Source organism: Protopterus annectens, chromosome 9.part0 (assembly GCF_019279795.1).
Source record: "Protopterus annectens isolate FY-2018-M chromosome 9.part0, PAN1.0, whole genome shotgun sequence".
Classification (NCBI taxonomy): Eukaryota; Metazoa; Chordata; order Ceratodontiformes; family Protopteridae; genus Protopterus; species Protopterus annectens.
This window is the reverse complement of record NC_056743.1, coordinates 1,175,999,377-1,176,014,807: the sequence shown is the minus strand read 5'-3', so window position 1 is coordinate 1,176,014,807 and position 15,431 is coordinate 1,175,999,377. Positions and strand designations below refer to the sequence as shown.

Below are 15,431 nucleotides of genomic sequence, written 5' to 3'. Positions count from 1 at the left end.
AGCCATTTTTGAGAGTACTGTTTCCAATTACTTGGTCAAGGGTTGCTTTTTTCAGTTAGGATGCCTTGCACTTGGGATGTAAGCAAGTGTTGTTTAGCATTGATCTTTACCTTATTTGCCTAGTGTGTGCAATATCTACAGTACGGGAGTTTAAAGGCAAGAGCTGCAAGCAACAGGCTTACTTTTGTTACTAGAAGGCAGTTACCAGCTTGAACTGACAGGAAATTATGTCAAAGGCATGAAACATTAGCAAACTTTGTTCTGAATGGTTTGCTGAACCTTAGTAGTGCAAGTGTAACTTAATGCTTAAAAAAGCAAAGCAAAGCATTTTATAATTATGGGATTGGAATACTTTGGGCATAGATTTTCTAGCTTCAGTAACCAACGCCTTCCATTAATTCAACTAAGTACATTTTTTATCTTACTGTTAGTATGACAGCTGAAAGAAGGTGTGAATTTAACAGTAAGCCAAAGTATTTCTGACTTGAAACGTGTTTAGGGCAACTACCAACTGGGTTACAGGGACCAATGGAAAGTCACTAATAACTGTTTGAGTTTTATTACTTGTACATAAGTTCATATTAGTGTTTTGTGCAGATGAAACATTTGTAGCCTTGCCTTAAGAAAAAATCGACTCTGGTGGGACTCGAACCCACAACCTTTGAATAGCTTCATACAGCTACTTAGAAGTCCAATGCGCTATCCATTGCGCCACAGAGCCACTGCTTGTTTTAAAGTGTCATATCAATGTTATACTAAGATGACATGCTTTTAAAGGATATTCTCTATATATAAAGTCCTCACAGATAGTATAATTTGTGTACTGTTAAATTAATTTTTTTTAGCACCACGTATAAGATCATTAAAAAAAGTGAAGTGCCCTAGGATTGTGCCAGATAATATGTACTAGTGTCAGAGAGATCAGAATCAACACAAAACTGAAAAGTTCTTTGCATAAGTTATTTGTGAAAGTGGACTGTCACCAATGCTTAGTAATAAGGGATCTAAAAGATCAATGGTACTCTTCAGGACAACAAAATTGTTTCACTTACGAGTCCCCTGTCCAGGTTGTTAAAGATGCACCCATTCCATTTATATAGTGCTGTCAGCATACTGAACTTGTTTCTGAAACCATGTTAGAACTGCTTAAGCTAGGATTTTAACTATTGGCTGTAGATTGGAAAGTGAAAATACTTGGCAGTCTCTCAGCCTTTTACATTAAGAATCAAGGAGTATAGCCAAATGCTGACTCAGGAACAAAGGTTGTGAATCAGGAGCATTTGTAAATATTAGTAACAACTAGTTAGAAAGTTGGTGGAATTGCTGGATTTAACATGCATTTATTGAAGAATACAAGGTTTGTAGTTGTTGCTGTAAATATACTGTCAATAGTTTGCTGCTTTTGCTTCTGTAAAAATAGTCAGCTTGTTACTTATACATTTTTGTATTGCTGCTGCTCTGAAACCTGTGTTACAGCTGAAAAGTGTCATTTGAACAACCTACTTACCAAGTTGTCAACCTGCAATAAACAAACAAAATAAATAGACAATTGTTTGGCAATGTTTCCTTACTGTAATACTCACTGATCTGTCACAAAATTAAAAGTTTAAGGAGGGACAAAGAAAAAATTAAGGCAAAATCAGGGATATCCCTGTAAATCTGAGATACATGCAAGGTATGGCTCTCATAATGATGGAAAAGCAGTTAAGGAAAGTGGGAAATGACAACTTTCTTCCAGTAATGTTGTATGTCACCCGTGGATAAAGATGAGTTAAAATGTGGGTAAAAGGTTATTTAACAATAGTGCAGACATCTAATGAATCATGAAAGCAGTTCATCTTGAATGCATGTAATTTTATCAGGTAATTTGCTGAGGAGTTTCGTTATATTCTTGAAAATAGTTTAAACAGGGATTTAGAGTAATGCAGAGGATATGCATTAGGTTCACCCCCAAGTTTGCTTAGTCCTTAAGTGTGATGTGACTAGCTAAAAGACTTACTGAATGGGATTCTGCTTTTGCCCAACAGAGTTGTAGTTTAATCCAATGTTTTCTTGTCTAACCTAATAGTCAAATGTATCTACTATAAAGGTGAGAAGTTCTTGGCCTTTTGCTTCAGTTCTGTGACCGTGCCTTAAATGTTTAAAAATGTGTTGTTTAGGGTAGCTGACCCTATCCATTCTTTTCATGTCAGTTTCTTAAATGCTAAAATATTTAATTGCCCTAGTTAGCCAAAGGCTTCTAAGACACCATATTCTTTGTTTTATGAATAGAAACATGTTTTCTTTTTTCCTTAATAATACAGCACTGGTCAACCTCTTGTTCAACAGCCAGCTGCAAACAGAGGATAGATTTTCAATAAAAGTAGGACCAATGACACTAGCAGAATGGTCTGTGTTGAGAAGTGCCATGATAACATTGTACAAGTCAGATGGAAGGTCTATATTATTGTATGTAATAGACAGAAAAGAGTAGAGGACCCAGTGCTGACTCTTGAGGAATGCCCCAAGGCAACAAGTCAGAAGACAGGTTAATTGATTTCAACTCTAAAGGTGCAGATTTTGATATTCATCCTCGCCCCTACAGGGAGTGGGGTCTGATTCTATGTTTATGCCTTTCCATAATTAGTAGGGGGTCTTATGTTAGATGGATGCTAAAGATACCAATGTTTAGAGTGTGTTTATAGTTTAATATAGAATCAGTATTGTTAAGTGAGGCTGGTGAACCACTTTTGGAAATTTTTTGAGTTTTCTGAGGGCTAATTAAGTGGCCTTTAAAGTCTTTTTCAGTAAAAAAGCACAATGCTTCCAACTTAGAAAAACCTCCAAGCAATATTGTAAAAAACACGACAGAAAAAAAAAGCTAGATGTGTTGATAAGCTTGGAATAAAATATACTTCTGCTTATGCTTAAATATTTATTCATTTTAGCAGAAAAAATGTTTGAATTTTCGTATTCTCCATGTCTCTACATGGGTTAGCTCCTGGTACCCCCATTTCTGTCCTCCTCCCCAAAACATGATGGTTGGTTGGCTACTCTCAACCCCCCCCGTCTCTCTCTCACTCATATATATATATATATATATATATATATATATATATATATATATATATATATATATATATATATATATATATATATATATATATAAAATGTACAAACACACACACACACACACACACACAATCTTGCATGCACAAGTGTCTCAGCCACGAGTGAATGTTCAAAAGAATGTTGAGAAAAACATTGATCAAAAAGATCACATAGTCACAACACTAAAAAAAAATGAAAGACACTGTTTTTTGCAGGGGTTAAGACCCCACTGGACCCATATCCCCTGCTTATTATATATACCCAACTCCGAGATTGCACTATAGTGGGGAAAGAGCAAATCCCCAGATCCCATTGTACTGTGATCTTGCACAAAGAGCTGCTGGCAGGCAGAAAAACAGACAGATGGAGTGCTTGCTCTTATAAGCATTTGGTAATAGCTGTTGGACCCATATGTGCAAATATATATACAATTTACCCATGCCATTGGGCCCAAGTCATAGGTGAAAAGACTCTATAAAGGAAAGTTTACTTAGCGTGGGTAATAAAAAAAAAAATAAAATAAAAAATTAACATGGTTAATAACTTTTTTTTTTATTTAGTAGTATTATCAATTTGAATCTTGGTACGGGTACCATCTGTGGTGAGTCCTCCCTTTGTATGAATTTGCTCCAGGTGTTCTTGTTTCCTCTCATATTAAAAAGACATGCAGAAGGTGGACTGGACCATCTAAAGTGGGTGTAGGTGTGAGTGCAGGGTGTATATAGGTTCATAGGTAAGTACTAGGCTATCTGCCCAAGGGCATTTATAAGCCTAGCCAGAATGTGTTGGCTTTTGCCACCCCCTTAGATTAGTTCCCTGTGCCTCTGTCCAGCGCAGCCATTAGTTCCCTGCGCCACTGTCCAGCAGAGCCACTGCAGTGATCCCCGGAGTAAATTTTCTGTTTCCCATCCACCCGTCAAGGTTTCTCTTGAAGAGTGTTAGTGAGGGGCTCTGCCTGATGTATATTGGAATCCTGTTCCAAAGCATGGGGGAGTCTCTGGGACAGGAATCTATTCCTCCAGCATGTCCTATTTATTGTTGTGGTGTGGTTTATATCTCTAGAGCGTGTGGCTCTCCGGGATTTGTTTTTTTTTAGGTGAAGCATGTCCATCAATTCTGGTTTGGACATGGTCTTGTATGTCAGGTAGATATTACCTCTTATTAAATGGTATGCAACCGAGTACAGCTGGAGTTTCTTGAGTCGGGCTGCATAGGGCATCTGTTTGAGGCCAGTAATCCTCTTGGTGAGGTACTTTTGTGGTCTTTCCAGCTGTTGCAGGTGTCTTGTAAGGTACATCCCAAATGGGTAGTTGTATTCTATGATGGGTCTAATGGGTGATGAGTAGAGAGGCACAATAACCTCGTTTGTTCTAGATGCAAACCCTTTTGTGATTAGGTGGGCCACATAGAAGGATTTTCTAACCACCTTGGCAATATGATTATCAAAGGAAAAATTACTATCTACTTGGGTCCCCAGATCCCTTATTACATTTTCTGTATTTAGGGGACTACCACCTATGTGGCAGTTCGCAGGTACTTTATTTTTTCCAAAGGAGATGACTATACACTTTTTGGCATTTAGCTTGAGGCCATGATTTTGACACCAGGTATCTGTCTCAGTGAGACCCTTCTGGAGGGTGTCTGTTTCAGCCGGACAATCAATTATGGCCCCTAGTTTGCAGTCGTCTGTGAACTTGGTCAGCCATAGTCCTCCTATGCTTGCCTGTACCTCTGAGAAGTATATACCGAACAGGAGGGATCTTAGGACTAAGCCCTGGGGGACGCCACTTGTAACCGGTTTAGAGTCATTCGTATTGCCTGCAACTCTCACCATTTGGGTTCTATCCGTGAGCCAGTTGGCAACCCATCTCATGACGTAGGGGTTTATGTTCAAGCTGGTGAGCTTGTCTATAGTACTAGAATGGGGAATGGTGTCAATAGCCTTTGCGAGGTCTAGGTAGGCTGTGTGGACCTCCTTTCCCTCGTCTACTGCCTTGGTAACTGTTTCAAAGAATTCCACCAGGTTTAGGAGGCATGATCTGCCCTTAACAAAGCCAAACAGGGTAGGGTCCAAGGTTTGGAGGTTCCCATTGTCTCTGTTAATGAGTTCCATGATGATGTGCTCCATAGTCTTGCAGACCAGGCTAGTCAGGCTCATAGGGCGATAGTTCCCGGGGTCCGTTGTGGCTCCACCTTTGTGGAGTGGGATAACTGTTGCTGTGCGCCACTCTGTGGGTACATAACCTGTAGAGAGGCTGAGTTTGAACAGTGTGTTTAGGTGAGGGGTTAGGTCATTTTGGTGCTTTTGTAAGTCACAGCCTGGGACAACGTCCAGTCCCATTAAATCTGTGTTTTTGGCTTTGGATAGGGCTGTTTTAACCTGTGTGTCGGTGACTGACAGGGCCCTACATTCTTCTGGTATGGTTATTGGCCCTTTAGGGGGTGAGAGGAGGGTGAAGTTTGCACTAAACCTGTCTGCCAGAATGTTGGCAATATCAGTCGGTTTAGTGTATTTTGTGCCATTCTGCACTAACTCAGAGCAGATCTGAGAGTTTCCACTTAGGTTCTTGACATACCTAAAGAACACTTTGTGGTTTTCTTTGGAGTCCTTGTCAATTTTTCTTTCGAAACTAGCCTTGGATGATTTAATGAGGGATCGTAATTTCTTGCTGATACTGATCAGGGATGTCTTTCCTTCTTGGGATTTTACTCTTTTCTGTTCTAGTTTCCTCCTTCTGTTGTATAGCCTGTTTATGGCAGGGGTCCACCAGACTGGTTTCCTTTTCTTGCAGGAGTGAGTCTTGGTTTTACTTGGGATGCCACAATCCATGCATTCTTGCAGATTCTCATAGAGTGCCTTTGTAAAGGTTTCAGCAGCTTGGACAGCATTGTCCTTTAGCATGGGGGCTGTGAACCTTTCCACCTCGGTCTTAAGTAACGTGAAGTTTGCTTTTGAAAAGTTTTTCACTGTGGATTCCTTGATTGGGTATGGGGGCGAAATATGGATATCCAGAGTGATTAGTCTATGGTCTGATCTAACCAGCAGTGGGGTTGACCTCCAGTGTGGAACATCGGTTGCCCATGTTGGTGATGACCAGGTCCAGTATGTTGTTCCCTCTGGTGGGGGTGTTGACCAGTTGATCCAGGGCATTCGAATTTATAAATTCTAGGAAGCGTTGGGCAATGGAGTTAGTACTTCAGTAGTTCTCCCAGTTTATGTTTGGATAATTGAAATTACCCAGTATTAGGGTGTTTGATAGGACCTTCATATTTCCCAGTGTCTGCAGAAATGCAGAATGGAGGTCCCGGGTCATGGTGGGTGATCTGTAGCAAGCTACAATTTGGATTGCAGTTTTGCCCATTGTTAGTTGCACATGGATGATCTCTGATGCATTGTGCTGCGCCATTAACCTGGAGGTGTGGGTATCCTTGATGAGTATGGATACACCCCCGCCTTTTGTGTTTTGGTCCTGGTTCTGTGGCCGAAAGATGTGGTATGAGTTATAGCCTAGTAGTGCTGGGGTGCTCTCAGGAGCCTTAAACCAGGTTTCTGTTACTGCACATGTCGATGTTCTCCATACTGAGAAGTGCCTCAAGTGCGTGCATTTTGAGGTTTAGACTTCTGCCGTTGAGTAGCATTACCCTCAGTTTTTGGTTACTTGTGCTATTTATGGTGGTGGGTTTGTCTTTTGAGCCTTGCCTAAAAAAGGCACTATGGGGGTGGCAAGAGCCTTGGCCAGTATTCGAAAGCCTAAGGGTGACAGGTGCAAGCCATCTCTTGCGAAGCTACGTGGCTTGTCGAGCATGTCATCCCAAGTGGACAGATAGTGGATCCCCTTTGAATGACACCAGAAACTTAGCCAATTTTTGAAATTGATCATTTTTTCTTTATACTGTGGTATCATTCTTGGTGAGGGCAGGATGCTACTCAGGGTCAGGGTCATACTGGCCTGGGCTACATGATCAGAGAGCTCTTCCATGTCTCTTTTCATGTAGTCCAGGGAGGTACGTCTGAGGTCATTCACACCAACATGGACAATGACAGAGTCATATTTGTGCTTGTTCTGGAGTGACCTGAGGTGACTGAAGTATTATTTTGCTGAATACCTTTTTGTCAAACCCTTTTCAGCGAAACACCTATTTACTGAACGCTCTATTTGCCAAATTGCTTTTAGTTAACAATTTTTTGTTGGCCAACACCCAGTAAACACATACACCGGGGATATATTTTGAAGTCAAATATGAGCGAAGACCATCAACTCAAAAAATATTAATAGTCCATTGAAAACGTGGAAAGGAATAGTATAGTCTTTTTTAATTGATTCATGTATGTGCTCCAACGTAGCAGTGATTTCCCAAAAAACACACTAATTTATTTACAAAGTTTAAATAAACACAACTGATCGCATTAACTCATAAAATATTAATAGTCCACTGAAGGTGTGCAAAACAATATTATAGTCATTCTTAATTGATTCATGTATTGCTCCAATGCAGCAGCGATTCAACAAAGAAACATAACAGCCCACCATTCAACAATGTGTGAAAGTTAATGAATATTCATAGCCTATTTCTAGTTTACCCTTTTTATCAACATAGTGCGTTCCCGGAGTTGGTTTATTTAATTTGTGGGGGGGGGGGGCACAGCCCCCTGCAAAAGCAAAGCTGTTTGTTAAGTATTTTGTTTTATTAAACTGATTTTTAATATCTTATATGTAAAGTTTACCGGTAAAAATGGTTCCAGTTTCCTTAGTTGCTAAGTGACATTAAACATTCCATACTTGTAAGGCAGCCAGTAAAAATATTTCGATTTAATGAATTTCGGGAAATAGAGAATTCAACAAAAAGGAGCTTCACTGAAAGGGGTTTGACAAAAATGAATTTGATATAACAATACTTAGATCAAATGATGTAGACACGCAAGTGTGCATGTGTATATGTGGTCTGAAAAAACAACAGCAGCAGGGCTAACCACCTGGTGGTGTAAACATTGTCTCTAGATTACTGCCACTGTTGAAGTGACACCTCAACTTCTTATTCACATTAAGCAGAACCCTTTTGAGGCCCTCTTCAAATGCAGTTTGGAACAATGGATGGGGAATTGCAAATTCACACCTGGGTAGTGCAGCACTTTTATTGAAATATCACTTGTGACATAGGCAAATTTACATTCATACAAAAGTTATCAAATTCTGTTAAATTAAAATTAACAAATATTATACTTCACATATATTGCTAAATAGCATATAACCTAAGCAAGATTACATAAAATATTCAATTCCTGTCCCTTTTTTTAAGCAAGAAATATCTTTATTAAACCATAACTTATGACATAATCAGTTATACATTTATATACATGGAAATGAATCACACCGACACAAGTCTAGTTGCAAGCATTTTACATCACAAACCATACTGACATACTCCCAGTTGCAAACATTATACATCACTTATAATCTACCCAATAATTTTCAAACATTACATAGCTCATTTAAGTCCTACCTTCTTTTAAACCTCTTTCCTCCCCTGTATGTTTTGTTCCCACAATTCACAGTTTTTCATTTGTAGTTTGCTCCTACCCTTTTCTAAAGATCTCAATTCCAGTTGTTTTTTTCTCTGTTACTATATTCACTACTTCTAATATAGTTGGCTTAGAGTCTGATTTAAGAATGATTTCCATTTTCTAGTAATTGCTTTTTTGGCAGCCACCATAATTAGACACAGTAAGGCCTTACCATGTCTACGCAATTCTGATTCTATATCATAGCTCAGAAAAGTCATCTCCCTTGCCACACCAATCTGCCCACCCAGCATCTCCGACAGTGCACCCCACAGGAATCCTTAAAGTCTGCCAACCCACTGCAATCTCAAAAAATATGTTCCCAAGTACCTTTTTCTACCCCGTCACACCTCCAACATTTGCTGTCTACCTGATGAAAAATTCTCTGGAATCTACATGAGGTATAAAAATAAAATATCTGTGTAAACATTTCCAAGCAAATATTCTAAATCTTCTAGATTTTGTTGTATATTTGGGAGACATACATACATACATATATACATACATAAATCTTCCATTGTTTCTTTGCGAACTGCTTATCCAATCTCTCTTATCACTTTCTAACCTCCTCTGATTGATTCTTATAATTATCATGCAATATTTTATATGCTCTACTAATTATTCATTTTCTAATGGCAGCTTCTGCTCTAGAGTCTACTAAAAACGGCTTGTAAGGGGTCTTTAGTCATTAGCCTAGTAATCTCTTATTAACCGAGCCCATGTGCCAAAAATGAGAAAAAGATGTTGTGGATGGACGGACAGATGTTCATTGTAAAGATCACTGTTGCATAATATGTGAGAATTATGACACAGACAGATGCCCGACCAGAGCTACTACGCATCCCCTGCAAAAATCTGGCCTCCCACAGAGCAGAGGCACTCACACTATCTCCAGTTCTGTTTTATTTTATTAACTGATCAGAAGTATGTCCATCATTTCACCTAGGTGACCTCCAAAATTGTGATAAGTACCCAAATTGGCAAATCGTTTCTACTACTGCCATGGAATTTTGCTGTCCTGTTACTGTTATTGTTATTAGTTTGTCTCTGTTGTTGACAGCTACTTAATCTGTTTGAGGTCACTGATATATCTGAGAAAGGATATCAACAGGTATACCTGTGGTCAACAGATACCACCAAAAAACTTTCACCTTCAGTCTGTTCTATTGTGGAGTAAATTGCAAGCTTTGTGAGTGTAAGCATTGTGCTTTTTTTAATAAAAAAGACTTTATAAAGCAAAGGCCACCTAATTTAAGGGCCTTCAGAGAACTAAAAAAAAATCGCATTAGGCTGAGTGGCAGAGGTCCCTATTTCTGAGGGAAATGTCTTTGGAAATTTTAGCTAGCTTATCTAACTGAGAGTGAAAACAAACAAGAGATCAGCAGCTAAAATTTAAGTAGGTAAAGAATGCAAAGTATTTATTACCCTAACAATCTTGTGAAAGAGTGAGGGCATCAGCCTGTGAGAGGTGCAAATTGATCATCCCTTGGCTCCAATTTCTCCTTCTAGTATATCCTCAAGTACTGTCCCTTTGATATATTTGTAGCCCACTGCCAGCTTCCAGTCTTCACAGGCCTCATCAAAATTTTCTCCTACAGCCTAGATGAGTATAGATTCATAGAAACTTGCAGATGGCCAGCCTTTGGTATGTGCTTCAAGGGACCACTCTCCCTCCATTTTTAGGAAAAAAATAGGCTTGCCAGATTGCTACACTACTACCAATTTCCCTAACTATCCCTTCCCTCCCAACACCTATTTTGCCCTTGTACCTTTTTACTGTTCACATTTTGTCAAAGAATATGTGGTGCCATGTCAAAGAATTCATGTACCCCCCCCCCCTTGCAGGCAAACTGTTCACCTCCAGTAGAGTGCTCCTGCTAAAAGAAGAGACCTGTCTCTTGACCAGTCCTTGGAAACAAATTTCATAGAGGAGGAGTGGGATCTTCCTTATTTGGCTCAAATCTGTTACTATACAAATGAAGAGGAATCCATTTCTTCATGTTCCTAATTACTGGACATGTCCTTCATTAAATCTTTAGTTCAATGAATGAGAAGGAATTATTGGACTTCCATAAACAATATTAAGATATTCTGGGTACTGAGGAACCTAATCCAATAATCATACTTCCAGTATTTCAGGCATCTGAGAATACTGTCAAGCGCACCTCTTTGTAAACAAATTCTCAGCCATCAGCGCCAGAAAGCCAGATCAGTTCAAAAGAGTAGAAGAAAAATGTAACTTACATAACAACCCTTGTGACTGGCAGTGTCAGCATTTTACTGGATGCAGCCCGAAGTTCCAAGTTGGCATCAGCTAACAACAAATTGTTCATTGACAATGACAGCTGTACATTTGACAACTTGGGCAAAATGTTATATGCATGATTAGGTATTGGGACATTAACTGCCTGTTCCTTATGTCTCAGTACCAGGAAGATGTAGAAGACGTGAAGAAATTGTTGACTCAGCCTTGAAACAACAGCTTTTGAAACCGACCCCTTAAGGTAAACAAGTCTGCTGTCAAATGTGATTACAGTGCAATAGATGCTCATACTAGGGTAGCTATCACTGTTTCAATAACTACATGAGACAGGTGGCTAATAAAACAGTTCAGTCATTGCCCGAGGATGTCAAAGGGCAGCTGTTGAATGTCACCCTAGGCTGAATTATTGCTTGGGCTTCCCTCACAGTTATTGTTCAAAATGTTGGAGGAAAAAGTCTAAACCATTCAGATATTGAGTAACTAAGCATAACAGAAATATTCCTAACAAGCTGTAGCCATTTATATCATAAGCAGTCTCATGCTGACCAGTAGATGGCTTTTGAAAAGAAACAGTGGAGTGGTGACAGAGGTCTAGTAAAGACAATGGTCTCATGCTCTGCCAGTACAGTGCCTTCCAGTTGTGGCTACCCCATATCCTTCTCTACACCTCCTCTCTTTCCCACTCTCCCCAGTTAGTAGAAATACTGTCCAGTTTGGAAAACCAGTGGATTGAGTTGACCATAATACTATGACTGTGGAAGATCATTGATGTAGGATATGAGATCAAATTCACATTCTTTCCAGGCCTCAATGGGATGCACCCAGTCCAACAGACCAGATTAGTTTGACAGAGTCCATCTTAAATGAGATGTTGTTGTCCTCAGAGGCCTCAGAAAGAGTTTCCTCAACAGAGCAAGGAGTATTATTTATTCAAGGTTGCTGTAAGTTCCCATGAAGAATGGAACCCAGAAACTATTTTAAGTCTCCAAACTACAGAAGTTTCTAGCAACTAAAAAAACAACTCAAGACAATAACCTTTAATGCTCTCTTACTTCTCCTTTTTTCTATGGTTGTTCTGGACGTAGTGTGCTTATTTATATAGTTCTGGCTACAGGAAACACATACATTTTGTACATTTTTCTCACATCAGGTCAAGGCTGTATGTATCTACACTTACTTGGATGACTGTCTTATTCAGGTCATGTCCCAGGAGGAAGTAGTGAGAGACGTAGATTATGCCATCAATTATCTCTCTGACTTAGAGATATCCCTAAATTACCAGAAATCTAGACTACCTCCCTCCTATACAAATTCCTTCCTGGCAGCCATCCTGGACACCGGTGTAAATGCAGAATGTCTCTCCCACAAAAAAAAAAAAAAGGCAACTGTAAGAACATCCATGACAGCAAAAGTCTGTGTTGTCTGTCAGCCTTTTTTATACTCCCACTGGTCAGGCTGCACATGAAGAATATCCACTGGTGCCTAAGAAACCTCTGTAGTAAGCACTTACATTTAATGGAAAAGTGATTCTGTTTATTCCCTCTGTTCAAAGGGAGTTCAGATGGTACACAGTGATAGCCATCCTGAAGAAGTTTTTATAGCACATAGGGAGCTAGACCCCTGACCTCAGATGGCTCTGAATTTGGCTGAGTGCTAAGTAAGTAAAAGTCAAAGAGAAAATGAATAATGGGGATGATGCCAACCCGTCAGTCTCAAGTGTTAGTTAGCCATAATTTATGTCCTTTATATATTCCAGGCAGTAAGGTGACCAGGAGTTCTCAGGGTAATAGACAAAAAACAGTGTTATATGGTACCTCAAAAAACATACATTCCTATCCTCTGTGCAGGTCTAGGATCTGGTTTTAAAGACAGAACCGTCATTTGTTACATTGTTTCAGCAAAGAATATTTTTGCAGACTATCCAAGAATATCTTTTTCCTGCCCCCATGAGTGGAAAGTGAACCTGGAGGTTTTCCACAAGCTGATCTTAGTTTGACATACCTTGGAGGTATACTTGTTTGGCTTCCCATAAAATCACTCCACTCCCGAATTCTGCACTAGATATCACTGCAAGGGCGCTCTTGTGCTAGACACATTCTCAGTTTCCTGCAACAGATGCCTTCTTTATGAACTTCTTCTTCACCCCTGATTCCCAGAATATGCCAGAAGTTAAGGCTAGGTGGTAGCAACCTGATTCCAGTGGCACTCCTTTGCCTTGGCAATATTAGTTCTCTTCACTCAGGAAGACCGAGCAGTGAGGAAGCCTTACTCTTCTTCCTCTCACAACCTTCCTTTATAACAGCTAGAAACACCAAAGCACCAATACCTAAAACAGTTTGACCAGACAACGTGCAAAATAAAACTTTGTGTTTGCATTTTACCTTCTTTCACCCAGCGGTCTTACAGATAATCAAAGAGGACAGGAAATCCTGCCTGGTAAAGTGGACCAGATTTTAGTTTTGGTACATGAAGCATGGCGTACAGCCTAAAGCACATCCATTCAATAAGCTTGCTTTATCTGACAACCCTGTTGGTCAGGGGCCTTTTTTCTGTGTCAGTCTAAGTACACATTTATGCTGTCTCAGCTTGCTTGCTCTTAAAACTGGTAGCTATTCTGAATGTGAGGCTCCAAGGATGCTAAGGGTCTTCCCCTGGTATCTGAGCCTTTTCTTAGAAACCCAGCTTCATTTGAGCCATCAGGCTCAGTTTCACTGAGATTCTTATCCTGGAAAACTGTCTTATAGCAGACCATCACTTAGTAATGCTTTCAGAACAGCAGGTCTAAACGTGAAGAATGCCCAACATATTCTTCCACAAGGAAGGGTGTCTCTTAAGAGCAGTCTACACTTTATGGTAAAAGTCATCTTGGAGATTGCAATGAATCAGGTTATACAGCTCCCAGTCTCTTTTTTCCTGGATCCTCTAAATAAAGAAGACATGTTTTTGTAACACATGGTTGTGCTTAGTCTGCTGAGATATAAAATTTACAAAACTAAAAATTCCAGGCAAATACACCACCTCTTTGGTTCTTTCATGCCAAGTAAGCAGGGGAGGCAGTTTCACAACAAACTCCATATGTAAGAGGCTTAGCTAGATTGGGACAAAGTGGACTTGCCACCCCAGGTGCACAGTGTCAGGAAGCATAATTGGCAAATTCTGATCGGTAGGTAGTGCATTTGTGGTTAGGGCAGTACCAACATTCAGAAGTACTTCAGTAATCTATGTATGACTTTGTACAATTTACAAAGAAGAGACATTTTTTTCTTTTGAAGAAGATTCTTTTACTTCTCAAGTTTTAGAAGAAAACTTTTTTTTGTCCACAACTTCGAGATGAAGGGTTCGCCGGATTGGGGAACTGCACAAGGTGCCAAACCTTTCAAGGGTAATAAGGACTGCAGCAACCACTGCTACCTTTTAAGGAATGTTTCAGCTCAAAGTATCCATGAGGTAGCTATCTGGACTTCCATTCACACCTTTTACCTTTTTAAGCATTATAAACTAGACTTTGCAAAAGTAGAGTAGGTATTCCCACTGCAATTCTGGCAGGCATGTTTTCTCTCCTCCCTAAGTCTGTGACCAGTTTTTTTAGTGTTTCAGTACTTTCCCCATATTATCATGTTATGTATGATACTACAATACTTAACAATGAACACTGTGCAGGTTGTGTGACTATATTCACCATAACCACAAATGCTTGAGTAGTCAGATCACTTGCTCTATGGTCTCCTTCCATTTATCCATACTTTTTATGTCTAATAACTGTTTTTTTGGAGGCTCCCAGACCCTAATTTAGAGGCACTCTTTCTTTCTTTCTTCCACTTTTTCCTCTTATTTGGGTGTGTGCTGTATTTTCTACTTGCCTTTCAGGCTTGATAAGCATACTTGTTGGTAACACCCCCCCCCCCCCCAAAAAAAAAAATAAAGAAATGGAGATGGCACTAGCCACCTCTCACCTTTTAACCACATGTTCTACTGCTGTCCTTGACATTTAGGAGACCATCCCTATACAGGGTCTTCCAAAAGCTCCAGAAATCAAGGTAGAAGGACAGATGTCTGTCTGCAGTATTATTACCACGTTATAAGTAATATTGCAACAAGTATCTTATTACTCAAATATCTAAAGTTATAATGAATATACTCACACAACTATACTTTCTTTCCTTAGTTCTCTCAGTTATACACAGAATCCCATCAGGCTCCTCATCTCTTTGTTCACGGATTTCTTTCAGGACCCTCTTGTGTATGAAAATGTAGGATCAATAGCTTCTTGGGAACTTCAGTTGTCAGAATTTAGTAATAATAAATTATTTTCTCAAATGAGCAACAACAGTGCAAACTTATACCAAAAACCTACAGTTTCTCTGTTTTTGATGTCATATAGCATGCAAAAAAATCTCTATTTTCCCATAAAATATATCTGATTGGTTTTAATGCCATGATGGACATCAGCTGCTAAGGTCTTCAGAGAAAGGATGGTGTCATTGAGCAAATACTCAATCTTGATTGTTGTGCACAAAT

At 39.5% G+C, this 15,431-nt stretch overlaps 1 protein-coding gene and 1 non-coding gene across 2 annotated transcripts in view; one reads left to right on the top strand and one right to left on the bottom strand.

Annotated features, from left to right (window-relative positions):
• DTX4 (deltex E3 ubiquitin ligase 4) overlaps positions 1 to 15,431 on the top strand; it is a 443,998-nt gene that overhangs the window by 33,371 nt on the left and 395,196 nt on the right. The gene's annotated exons all lie outside the window — the stretch shown is intronic.
• On the bottom strand, positions 632 to 721 carry TRNAR-UCU. Its single transcript is given in 2 exon segments — positions 632 to 667; positions 685 to 721. It is a non-coding gene; the product is annotated as a tRNA-Arg (tRNA).